The sequence below is a fragment of the Salvia hispanica genome, chromosome 3, assembly GCF_023119035.1.
Source record: "Salvia hispanica cultivar TCC Black 2014 chromosome 3, UniMelb_Shisp_WGS_1.0, whole genome shotgun sequence".
NCBI classification, from domain to species: Eukaryota; Viridiplantae; Streptophyta; class Magnoliopsida; order Lamiales; family Lamiaceae; genus Salvia; species Salvia hispanica.
Window position 1 is genome coordinate 11,193,844 of NC_062967.1, and position 11,020 is coordinate 11,204,863.

General features: G+C 32.5%; 1 long non-coding RNA gene and 2 other non-coding genes across 3 annotated transcripts; 1 reads left to right on the forward strand and 2 right to left on the reverse strand.

The window, feature by feature from the left end:
* The first annotated feature begins 1,647 nt into the window (after positions 1 to 1,647).
* Positions 1,648 to 1,720, forward strand: TRNAR-CCG. Its single transcript has one exon. It is a non-coding gene; the product is annotated as a tRNA-Arg (tRNA).
* A 1,005-nt stretch (positions 1,721 to 2,725) lies between these two features.
* Positions 2,726 to 3,606, reverse strand: LOC125216962. The gene is made up of 2 exons (XR_007175527.1): positions 3,120 to 3,606; positions 2,726 to 3,034 (listed from the first exon to the last, which is right to left on the reverse strand). It is a non-coding gene; the product is annotated as an uncharacterized LOC125216962 (long non-coding RNA).
* LOC125217281 lies at positions 3,434 to 3,626 on the reverse strand. Its single transcript, XR_007175695.1, has one exon. It is a non-coding gene; the product is annotated as a U2 spliceosomal RNA (small nuclear RNA).
* Between the last annotated feature and the right edge of the window lie 7,394 nt (positions 3,627 to 11,020).

Below are 11,020 nucleotides of genomic sequence, written 5' to 3' on the forward strand. Positions count from 1 at the left end.
AACTATATACTTAATCTCATTTTTGGTGTAGCAAACTTATTTAATCATATTGCAAATTCAAATTCATTTTTAGGTTTTTCTACGGAACAATACCAAATATGAGTGCGTAGTGTAGCTACCGTAAAAAGTTTGTGAGACATATACTCTAAAATGGTGTAAATGGTTGGAGTCAAATTATTTTTTAGTGTGACATATACTAAAAAATGAGTTGATTGGAGATGGCCTGACAACAATACGGGTGGTATGTCAAGTTACACTTGCCAAATCAGTTGCATTTTTTTAAATGTTATGTTAGCGTCCATATCATCAATTAAATGCCAGCTAATCTACCACATCATTAAAATTTAGCCATAATTAGTTATCGGTGGAATACTGGCACCCTACTATAAATTCATGATATTGCATACCAACTTCAAAGTGGAAAAAGTTACTAGTAATATTTTTGAAAATTGCATGATATAAACCCTATATTCTAACACCACTGTACCAGTATTGTACTGATTACTCCTATTAATTTAAAAACTAAGCACATGGATTGTGATAGCATGAATGTTCCCTATCATTCAATTCAATGCCACTGTCAATTTGTGTGGAGGAAGTTTCCAGGAAGATGCATTGGACGGATAAATACATGCAATGATACAAAAACAGTAATTTTAATAATTAGAATAAATCATGTGCTCTACAAGTTGAAGAAACAATTAAATATAGTGATGGTTTTCAGACCATGAGCGACACAGATGCAAAATCTTTTGGATTTTCATTTGATCTATTTCAAGATCTCCACACTTATAACACAAACTTTATACATGTACTAATAAAGATGCATCCTATAAAATCCAACTATATGAAACTGAGAAAAAAAAAGGGATGAAGTATTATTTAAGATCTCAAAAAATTACTCAGATATTAGTTGATAGAAATAAGGCCCATTAGTTCATTTGCAATCTTAGGATTCTTAGCTTTGAATGCCTTAAATAATTCACATTTTTATAATGTGCAATTTTGCTAGAATAAGTTAAAATAGTGGCATCATAGGATAGGAGTATAAAATTTTGATTCGGACAAACTAAAGTTCTAAATTAATTTGTACATAGTCGGCCCAAATTAAAGGTAGCTGGACATGGGCTTTCTTATCAATACCCATTATGTCATTATTAATAATCTCAAGGGTTAAATTGGAATTATGCAAATTTTGGATGGGGGAAAGAAAATGAATTGCAACAACGGCCATCACATTTGATTTCAAACAAATTGGGGAAAACGAAACCCTAACTCTGTCTCCATCGCAATGGCGAATTAACTCTTCTTATCTCCCTTTCTCGATCTCGCTGAGCAACCAAAATAACTTATTCGATGTCCAAGCATCCGTATTTTTTTCGCATCGAACATTTCTCCCATCCGATCTTTCCTTTAGTAAAAGAAGGTGATTTTTTTTATGTGATCTATACTTTTTTGCGTTGGATTTTGATGTCGATTCTATTTTTCTTGTTTTTATTCTTCGTTCGTGTTTTGTTTTGTCTTTTTATTTGGGTGATTTTGTTGATCGTCTCTTTCCTCTGTTCATCATCGGCATAATGCCAGAAATCGCCGTTGCTGTGTCTGTTCCCGTTTTTGTGAATTTTTCCCTTTAATTTTAGCAAAAAAGATCACATAGCGGAGTGGATATCGCGTTAGACTCCGAATCTAAAGGTCGTGGGTTCGATCCCCACTCTGATCGTCATTTCTCTGGATTTTAATTTCTTTTTTAACTTCTATCTTCAAGATTTTTTATTTGGTCTACTAATAAAATCTAGGAAGTAGTCGTCCATCCTGGTGGTTATGTGGTTAGCACTTAGAGCATCCCTATCCGTGCTCTTATTTAAGAGCACGGAGGTGGACCCGGCCCCACTTTTACTCCATGTCCTTAGCTAAGAGCACAACACCCACATCCGTGCTCTTCCGCAAGCAAGGGTCCCACCATTCTATTATTCAATTTAAATAATTCAATTACTAAAAACATTTCTATAATATAAAAATACATTAAAATATAAAAAATTACATAATTAAATACTAAAATATAAAAATTACACAATTAAAATCCTTAAAAATAAAAATACCTATTTAAAATGTGAATTTTGGGAGAAAAAATGGAAAAATAAATTAAAAGTGTGTTTAAAACTGATATAATTTATTTAGAAGTGGGAAAATATTTTTTTTATTTAAAAATGATATTTTTTTTAAATTAAATTTGAATTTAAAAAAAATCAAAAAAATGAAAGGGGAATTAATTGGGGAATTATTGATTGGCATGTGGGGATGGAGTTGTGGAGGAGAGTGAGAGTGGAAAATCTGCATTTGATTAAGATGGATGAGGGAGATGGCGGAGGCGGAGCTGTTGAAGGCGACAGAGATGGAGATTGGGGCGTAGGAGAAGAGGAGTTACAATTTTTATTTTATTTTTCGTATTATTTAAATTTGATTTTAAATAAATAATTACTAAAATAATTAGGGAGTAAAAAATTAAAATTAAAAGTCTAATTTGGTCAAAATTGGGATTAAACCCATTGACCGTTAATTTTTAATGCAAATATTGACGGAGGACCAAAATGATCAAATGTTCATATGTTTAGGACAAAAAAATCCAAAAAATAATATTTAAGACTAAAAACATAAAATGACCATATGTTCAGGATCAATTTTGGCCTTTACTCCACTTGTAAATAACTAGATTTGATGCACGTGACGATTGAAACTGGAACATTATATGTTGAGAATATCTAAATGTAGCACCACTTCACCAATAAAAGTACATAAAACTACATAAATAAACACTGTATGGTGTAAACAACAATAGCATGAAATCAATCACTCTTCCTCTCCATTTCCACATTCTCCTAAGTCCTCCCCCATCAGCTTATTCAATAAATTTAAATCCTTATTTATCGAGCTATTAAAACACTGAATGAGAGAAACACTTGTGCATCCAAAGAATCTACACTTGCAATCTTGAACTCGGATCCCTTGCCATGGATTCCTTGATCCACTTCTCCTACTGCTCAACAATGATCAGTATTGACTAATAGTCTCATTACAATTTACAAAAAATAGCTGGGGAAATCAAGAAAACAAGGAGGTACCTTCATTGAAGCCATTTTTCTTGCAGGTGAATTGAGAATACAGGAAACAAGGAAAACTAGTACTCCTCCGTTTAATGAAAAACTAGACTTCATGGTTGAAACTTGAATTGAAGTAGAGTTTAGGCTGTGTGTGAATATTTTAAGGGTAGTGAGAGAGATCATATAAGCTTAAATATAATTCATGCATAGCTCACTCATTTCCGACTAGAATCATATCCCCAACTCTCATCAAACTCTAGCCGTGAATTCTCTCAGTGCCTCTTCACCGGCTTCGCAGCTTCACCACTAATAACTTAGTTCCATATTTAAACTAAAATTGCTGGGGTGAGCCTGGCCAGTGCAATGCAAAGACGACGCATGAAGACCCAAGTAGCAAGCTACTTAGATGGATCTTCCCCCTCAAAAAATAAATCTAATATCGTGTGGACCAATGGTCCACATATCAGACATTAAACTGATAAGAATAGATACTACACTTGATCTTAGCCAAAAGGCCGAGAAAGGTATGAGTTTTTCATATACTGGCTCATGTTTTTATATTATGTCATATGCACATCCTCCTTTTATGCATTCGATGTGGGATAAACTCACTGAAATAACAAGCTTTAATAGGAGTATAAATGTACAATACACAAGAAGGGTTAGAAATTGAAAACACAACACCAATTGCTGTTAAACGTCCCAATCAACTCCACAACACAACAATTAATTAGGATTCCAATTTTCAATTCTCAGAGATTCATAAATTCTAAAGGCCCTCTCTAGTCTCTATCTATCTATTTCCCTTTCTATTAATCAGGAGGATCAACAGCAGGATTGATGGCAACTGAGAATGTATGCCCCAACTTCTTAACCCTTTTCATTTTTCAACTCGTGCATGATTAATTATAAATCTATAAATATATACTACTATATACTTCTGATCTGATGAGGAATAAAATTATGGTGAATGTTTGCAGCTGAGTATAATGACATTGAATGTTGATCTCCAGTGTCCATGCTGCTACAACAAGCTCAGGAAAATTCTTTGCGACATTCCCCGTGAGTCTCTCTCTCTCATCACAATCACCATCAAATTCAACTCAAGCTTGCTTGCACACCACATACATATGCCATCAATTTTTCATCACATATATTCAACATCTATATACCCACAATATAAACACTAGTAGTATATGATATTTGTAACGCAAATATTCTTTTTATTTTGCACTATAGAAGTTTCAGATCGAGTGTATCAAGTTATGATCACGGTGGCTTGCTGCAACCCAGAGAAAATTCGTGACAAATTGTGTAGCAAGGGTCGCAAAGTATTAAAAAGCTTAATTATATAGCACTCCTAGTTGGAAGCTTGTTGAAGTTCTAGCTACTCCTCCGAGTATGCATCTTAATTTCAAAATTTCACAGACTTTGTATTTCGTGAGAATAAATGAATATCGAAGATAGTACTATATATTAAACTGTCAATGATATCTATTTGAGAAAAATAAAAACAGTAATCCCAGTTATGTTCGAATGGTCAATTCCATATATAACTTTGACAATTTTTTGAATCATCCATCAATAGATTCGGAATTGGGTCAAATTGTGGATGGCGTGAAAGCCGAAAAAAGTATTACTACTACGTGAAATAAACGTTTGGCATATTAAACTATGTCGCCCCACTTTCAGAATTAGGGCTAAAACGACATAGTTTTACACAAATCACCCCCTCTTATAGAATCAGTGTTAAAATGTTTCATTCTTCTTCTTTCCAATTGTTAAACTTAATATTCTTCTTCTCCTTCTTAAATTCTTCTTCTTCATGTCCATTCAGTATATGACAATTCACTAGGATCGCCAAAAACTGCAAAAAGATGAAAGAAATTATATCTCCAAATTGCATACCTAGATATCAATTCAATTCATTATTACTAGTCCTCAGCATCAATATTAAAACATATCTAAAAATTTATTTTCATTGTAACACCCCACTTTTTCGAACCCTAATTTTTGAGTCATAAAATATTTGCATTAAATGCTTTTAATACTATGAAGTATGTGGATTAAATGATGAGTGGGATTATTTTATTATTTTATTTGATCCCTTATTTATTCTCTTCCATGAATAAATAAAAATATTCTAACAAATCTTACCATATCTCAAGGAGATCTTGCCATATCCCATTTTAATTAATATTTGGAATTTATTCCTGGGGAGAGAATCAATATCCACGCCACTTTCCCTATTTATTTGGAGGATTTATTATTTTTACCTTGCTTCGTAATATATTATTCTACTCCGTAAAAAATCAAATAAAATCATAGGCTAATTAAATAGCCTAAGATTTCGAAATCTCTCCTTATTTCTCCACCAAAAATCACGCCAACTCCCTCCTCCATATCTTCTCAAATCTTTAATTTATTTAATTAAAGAATTATTTTTGCACTCTATAAATACATGAGAAACCCTAAACCTAGAAATCAAATCACACGCCTCCCTCACTCTCCAAATTCACGCCTCCCTTCTCCCCCACTCTCTCTCAATTTTTTCTTCTACTTTTCTCCCAGATTTTTTATCTTTTGAGAAGAATTCCAGTTGAAGCCTCAAAAACTATTGAAGAACCAAGATCCTACTTTGTTTCTACCAATTATTTTTATCAAGAAGAGGTATTTTGATCTATCTTTTCTCATCTAGCCCATTAATCGGTGTTCTTGAACCCTCATGCATATAGATTGAGTGAAAAGGGGAAACAATTGATGAATGTGAAGTGTGTGTGTATTCGTGTGTGTGTGTGTGGTGTGTTGGTAAAACACTCGTGCGTGACATGTTTTGATGATAGATCTGGAGTTATAGTGTGAATAAAAAGTGATATGATAATCATACATTGATTTTTGTATGGTGATATTAAAATGAATTGATGGGAAAAGGGAAACGTTGAGAACATGCATGATTTTTGAATCAACGGTTGAGACTTATTTGTGATACGCATAAATTAAAGGTGATAACTCGCGCTCTCGGCGTGATAGCAAGAGGAAGAGCATACTTGTGATCTAAGGAGCCGAGGTGGGCTTTACTGTTAAACTCTGTTATGTTGCAAATTTATGAAAGTGGAGAGATAAGGGTGGTTTTAAACTGTTATGTCATGCCTATGATTGTTTTGATGATATTGTGCGCCTGATGCCTAATTTGAGAGTTCGCTCCATTGGGCTATAGGGCTATGGATATGTATAAACGAATTCGGGTCCGAGTAGGGCCGCAAACCCTACCAGGCTAGTGTACACGGTAGGATCGGGAGCCGTTCTTGCTAGTCGGCCGGTCTCGTAGGCGAAAAGTGTGGCCACACTTTCGTCGCACCATGGAAAGGTTGTGATTGTGGAAATTTTTGAGAAAACGGGGGAGTTGTTTGACTGGCCAGTCTGTGAAATTATTTTTGTGATACTCGATGATATTTCTTTGATAACTGCAAAAACTCAGTTCACTATGGTAAGGGTGGCATAATTGATAAAATGTTTTGGCATGAGTCCACCGGGTATTTCAAAATACTCAGCCCTGCATGTGTTTTCCCTATGTGCAGGTTGAGTGGCGACGAGCGGTTGGCGGTGTTGAGCAAATTTTAATTGAATAATATGGTCATCTTGAAACTTCAATTGTAGTTGTGTCTTCATACATGACTTCACTTTTCTCTTGGTTGCTTCCGCTGAAACCCGAAACTTATAATCGTTTGTTGAGTTTGAACTTATCCCCTTTTGGTTTATAATATTGAGACATGATGCGTTTTGGATTTATATTAAACCCTTGACTTTTGAGCATGATTTATGATAGCTATCCACGATTGATTTTTTTCTTGCTTAAGCCGTTGTCTTATTTCTTAAATAGTTCATTAATTATTTTGGTCAAATCTCTTTAAATGAAACCATAGCCTACATTCTTGTTGCAATTAAGTCCGCCTAGGTGGTGATCGCCGTATTCATAACACCCTAGAAATCCAGGCTGTTACATTTATGTATGCTAATATTTGTATATGTAATGCACTATATTCTGAAGGATATTTTATGATATTAAATTTTGTTTTTATATTATTTAATCACGCTTCAGAATTTCATACCAACTTTTTTACCTGTTTTGTTGGGCTGCATAAAAAACCCAATCATAATTGCTCGTGAGTTTGGTCTACTTGTATCTAGCATATAAGCATATTCTAAAAATGGTAATTTATCTACAAATTTCTAAGCTTTAGCTAAATTTTGACTTTACATTTTAATATAAAAATATTTTTGCAAATTATTAAACATTTACTTTGATTTAAATTTGTAATCAAACTGTTGATTTGTTTAAATTTGCAATCAATCAAGATTTTGACATGATAGATTTAATTATGTGACACTATTAAATGTCAATTAAACATCACATTTTAGGTATCAATGTGATCAAGTCATGTCAGCGTTGGAATTTTGATCAATTGCAAATCAATAGTATAAGTAATATTTTAGTAATTCACATGTGGATTTAAAAGTGAGATCGAGAAAGTTGAAAATTTACAGACGAATGCTCTATCTAAATATCGATCATTTTGGCATTTATGTCAGTTTTGATTGGTTTAAATTTAAGTACCGTAACAAAATCGAAATAAATTGGTAGTTCGTGACCAATTCTTAAACTCGTGTGTATTTTCTAAAATGTAGTATTCAATATCATAATCAAAGTAGATGTACTTCTAAAATTTGAATATAACTTGCTCCTAAGTCTTCTTTTTCAAGGAAAAAGAGTTTGAAAGGATCTTAATAATCTCATAGGAAATTTTGGAAGTTGTAGGGTATTGGTATTGCTATGACGGTGAGTGTAGCGGTGGAACCTAAGTTTCCCAGCCATTTTCGAAAATACTAACATGGAATATGCTCCGACACTCTCAAATAAATATACCTTATTTTTTTGTCATTTTGGATAGTTAATAGTACTCAAACTTAGTCTATTCCAATCATATTATCTTTACATAATTACTATTATCATTTATATGGAGTATTATATTTGACTCTTTCTATCATCTAATTTGTCAGTCTTTACCTGTAATATATTTTTAATCATTATTATTAATATCTTAATTTAAGATGACATCATTTCCCACTTTCATTAAAATTTTCTTGATTTTAATCCTATTTATAATGTTGTCTAGAATAACTTTGCACACATATAACAATACACAGAGTCATTGATTTAGGAGTATATAATACGTAGCTAGGAACACCATTTTGATACATTAATGGAGTGCTAATTTCACCTTATAGCATGTTGTCCACCGCATGTAAATGGTGGCTAAACTCTAATGACACAATCGAATAAATAATAAGCCATGTGGTGAGGCATGAAATGAATTGCTACACAAATTTAAAAATACAAAAAAGTCAACTTAATAAAGTGATTTCATCGAACTGGTCTTTACCGTTTTCTTTATTTCCTCCATTACCTTCAAGTTGTAATCAACATTAAAAAAACTGATTAGGACCATTTCTTTATTATATTAAAGATGCTACTTTTGTGCTTTTAAATACATTATTTATATTTGGACTTTTGAAGCATAAGTGAGATTTTTTATTGAATTTTCCTAGTCAAAATACAAGTGTAGAGTGAGAGACTTAAACTTCCAAACCAATTTTTGAGCCACCATCAAATCTTGATCCCAAATAGTAAAACTTTATCCATTCGTCCTTAAAGAATATGCATTCTGGGTTCGATACGGATTTTAACATAAAATTGATAAATTAAGAGAGAGGTAAAGAGAAAAAGTAATTAAAATATTATTAGAGAAGAATGAGTCCCACTTCATTGGAGAGAAGATTTTCCAAAATTAGAAAGCACATATTCTTGTGTGACGAACTAAAAAGGGAAGAGTGCATATTTTTGTGGAACGAGGAAGTAAAAATAAAATAAAACACAAGTGTGCATTATTTAACGTGATTAAAGGAAAGTGCATCTCCAGTCGACCAGTCCACTCCACACTTTGTCATAGCAGCCCATTTCAATTTCTACCTACAATAAACTCAAACTACATAAGCTTCACCAATAATCGAGTCTATAACTACATTTTGTTTACCAAATCACTCTCATTTTGAGCTTAGATATTTTGAATTAGCATAAATAAGTTATAAGTAAATTTTATATGAAAAAATGGACTTGAAGTAAGTTGGATCCTAGCGCAACCGTTAAATAGATATTTCACCACACACGTGGTAGTACCTTTTCAGTTTTGTTTTTTTCTCTGAAAAAAAAAATTGAAATCCCAACATCAAGGGCCCTTCATATTCCAGTCAGATATATAGTATTGCAAGGGGTAATTAAATCAGGATATGCAGCGACCTACTAAAGGAGGACGTAATTCATTATCCTACCAGAAGTCCATCTCATAAGGTCTCACGCTTGTGTTGAGAGATGTTACAACTACACGACAATAGTGGGAATCGATTCTCTGCCATTCTTGTAATTTTATCCCTTTATAACCAACTGTGCTACCCCTACGGGCAAATTCTTGAATATGGACCAAAAACTAAGCCCATATAGATATTCCACCACACACGTGGTACATTTTAAGTTTTTTTTTTTTTTTTTTTTTTTTTTTTTCTTTTGCATAGATTCTTTGTTGTTTATGTTGGTTTTTATTCCGTTATGATTAAGACTAAGAAGTGAATAGGAAAAAAGACAAGTGATTTGCCCATTTAAATGGGGGCAAATTATGACTAAAACGAAATTTTCCTATTTAAAGAGTAATAATACTTCCTCCGTCTGTGAATAGGATTCCTCCGTCTGCGAATAGGAATCATGCTTTTATATTTTAGTCCATTTGTGAATAGCAGTCCCGGTTAACTTTTATCATAAATGGTAATAGGATTTCACATTCCACTAACTCATTTCACTCACATTTCATTTAAAACTAAAATATACAAGTGTGACTCATATTTCACTAACATTTTTCCATCTACTTTACTTAGTATTTCTTAAAACTCGTACCGCCAAGAAATGAGACTCTTAAAGGCGAACGGAGGGATTACCAACTTGTCTCGTAATAATATGCCTACATTCTTTATTTGTTCGTACCACAAATTATGCACAGTTCTCTACCTTTTTTTTCATGATAGTACTATAACTTGTTATGATAATACTATTATTAATATAATTTATTTACGATCATTTTATATAACAATATTCATAAATGAAACTCTTTTCTCCGTCCACAATACAAACAATATTAAAGTTGAGACATTTATTTCACTAATAACACAAATAATAACGCCAGCTCCATAATTCACCACGTGACAACTAATAAATTTACATTATAAATTAATAGGAGTAAGTACTATTATTCATAACGTGGTATTTTTTTCTTATTTATATTACATCAATAACTTTTACTTACTAAAATTTGTGTTGCATGATACTATTAAACTTATTTTTTGGAGGTTGACAGAGTATTTATTAAATCTTTTTTTTTTAATTTCAAAATGGCCATTTAATAGTTGACTCAAATTTTAATGTAAGCAAAATGATGCTTTACTAATAAACATGTTTATAAAAATTTTAAGAAAGAAATGATATTAGCACAATATCATATTAACCGAACTGAATTGAATCGTGCGATGGCTATACCCTGCATAAACATGTGTAAAATACTGATAAAGTAATGCAGTTGAACCCTTTTATGATTTTGATTGTCACAATTATGATGTTACGCCCATTTCCAGTATATTCAAGCTAAGTTAGCTAAAACCTTAGACGGAGCACCATACGCATATGCATATACTACTTCACATCAAACTAGCATAATAATCATCTAAAACAAAAAGACATTTTCCTTAAAATGGAATATCAAGATAATATCCTTGCCTAGTGGGGGAGCCAATGACTTTGTTAATTGTTAACCTTATTGATG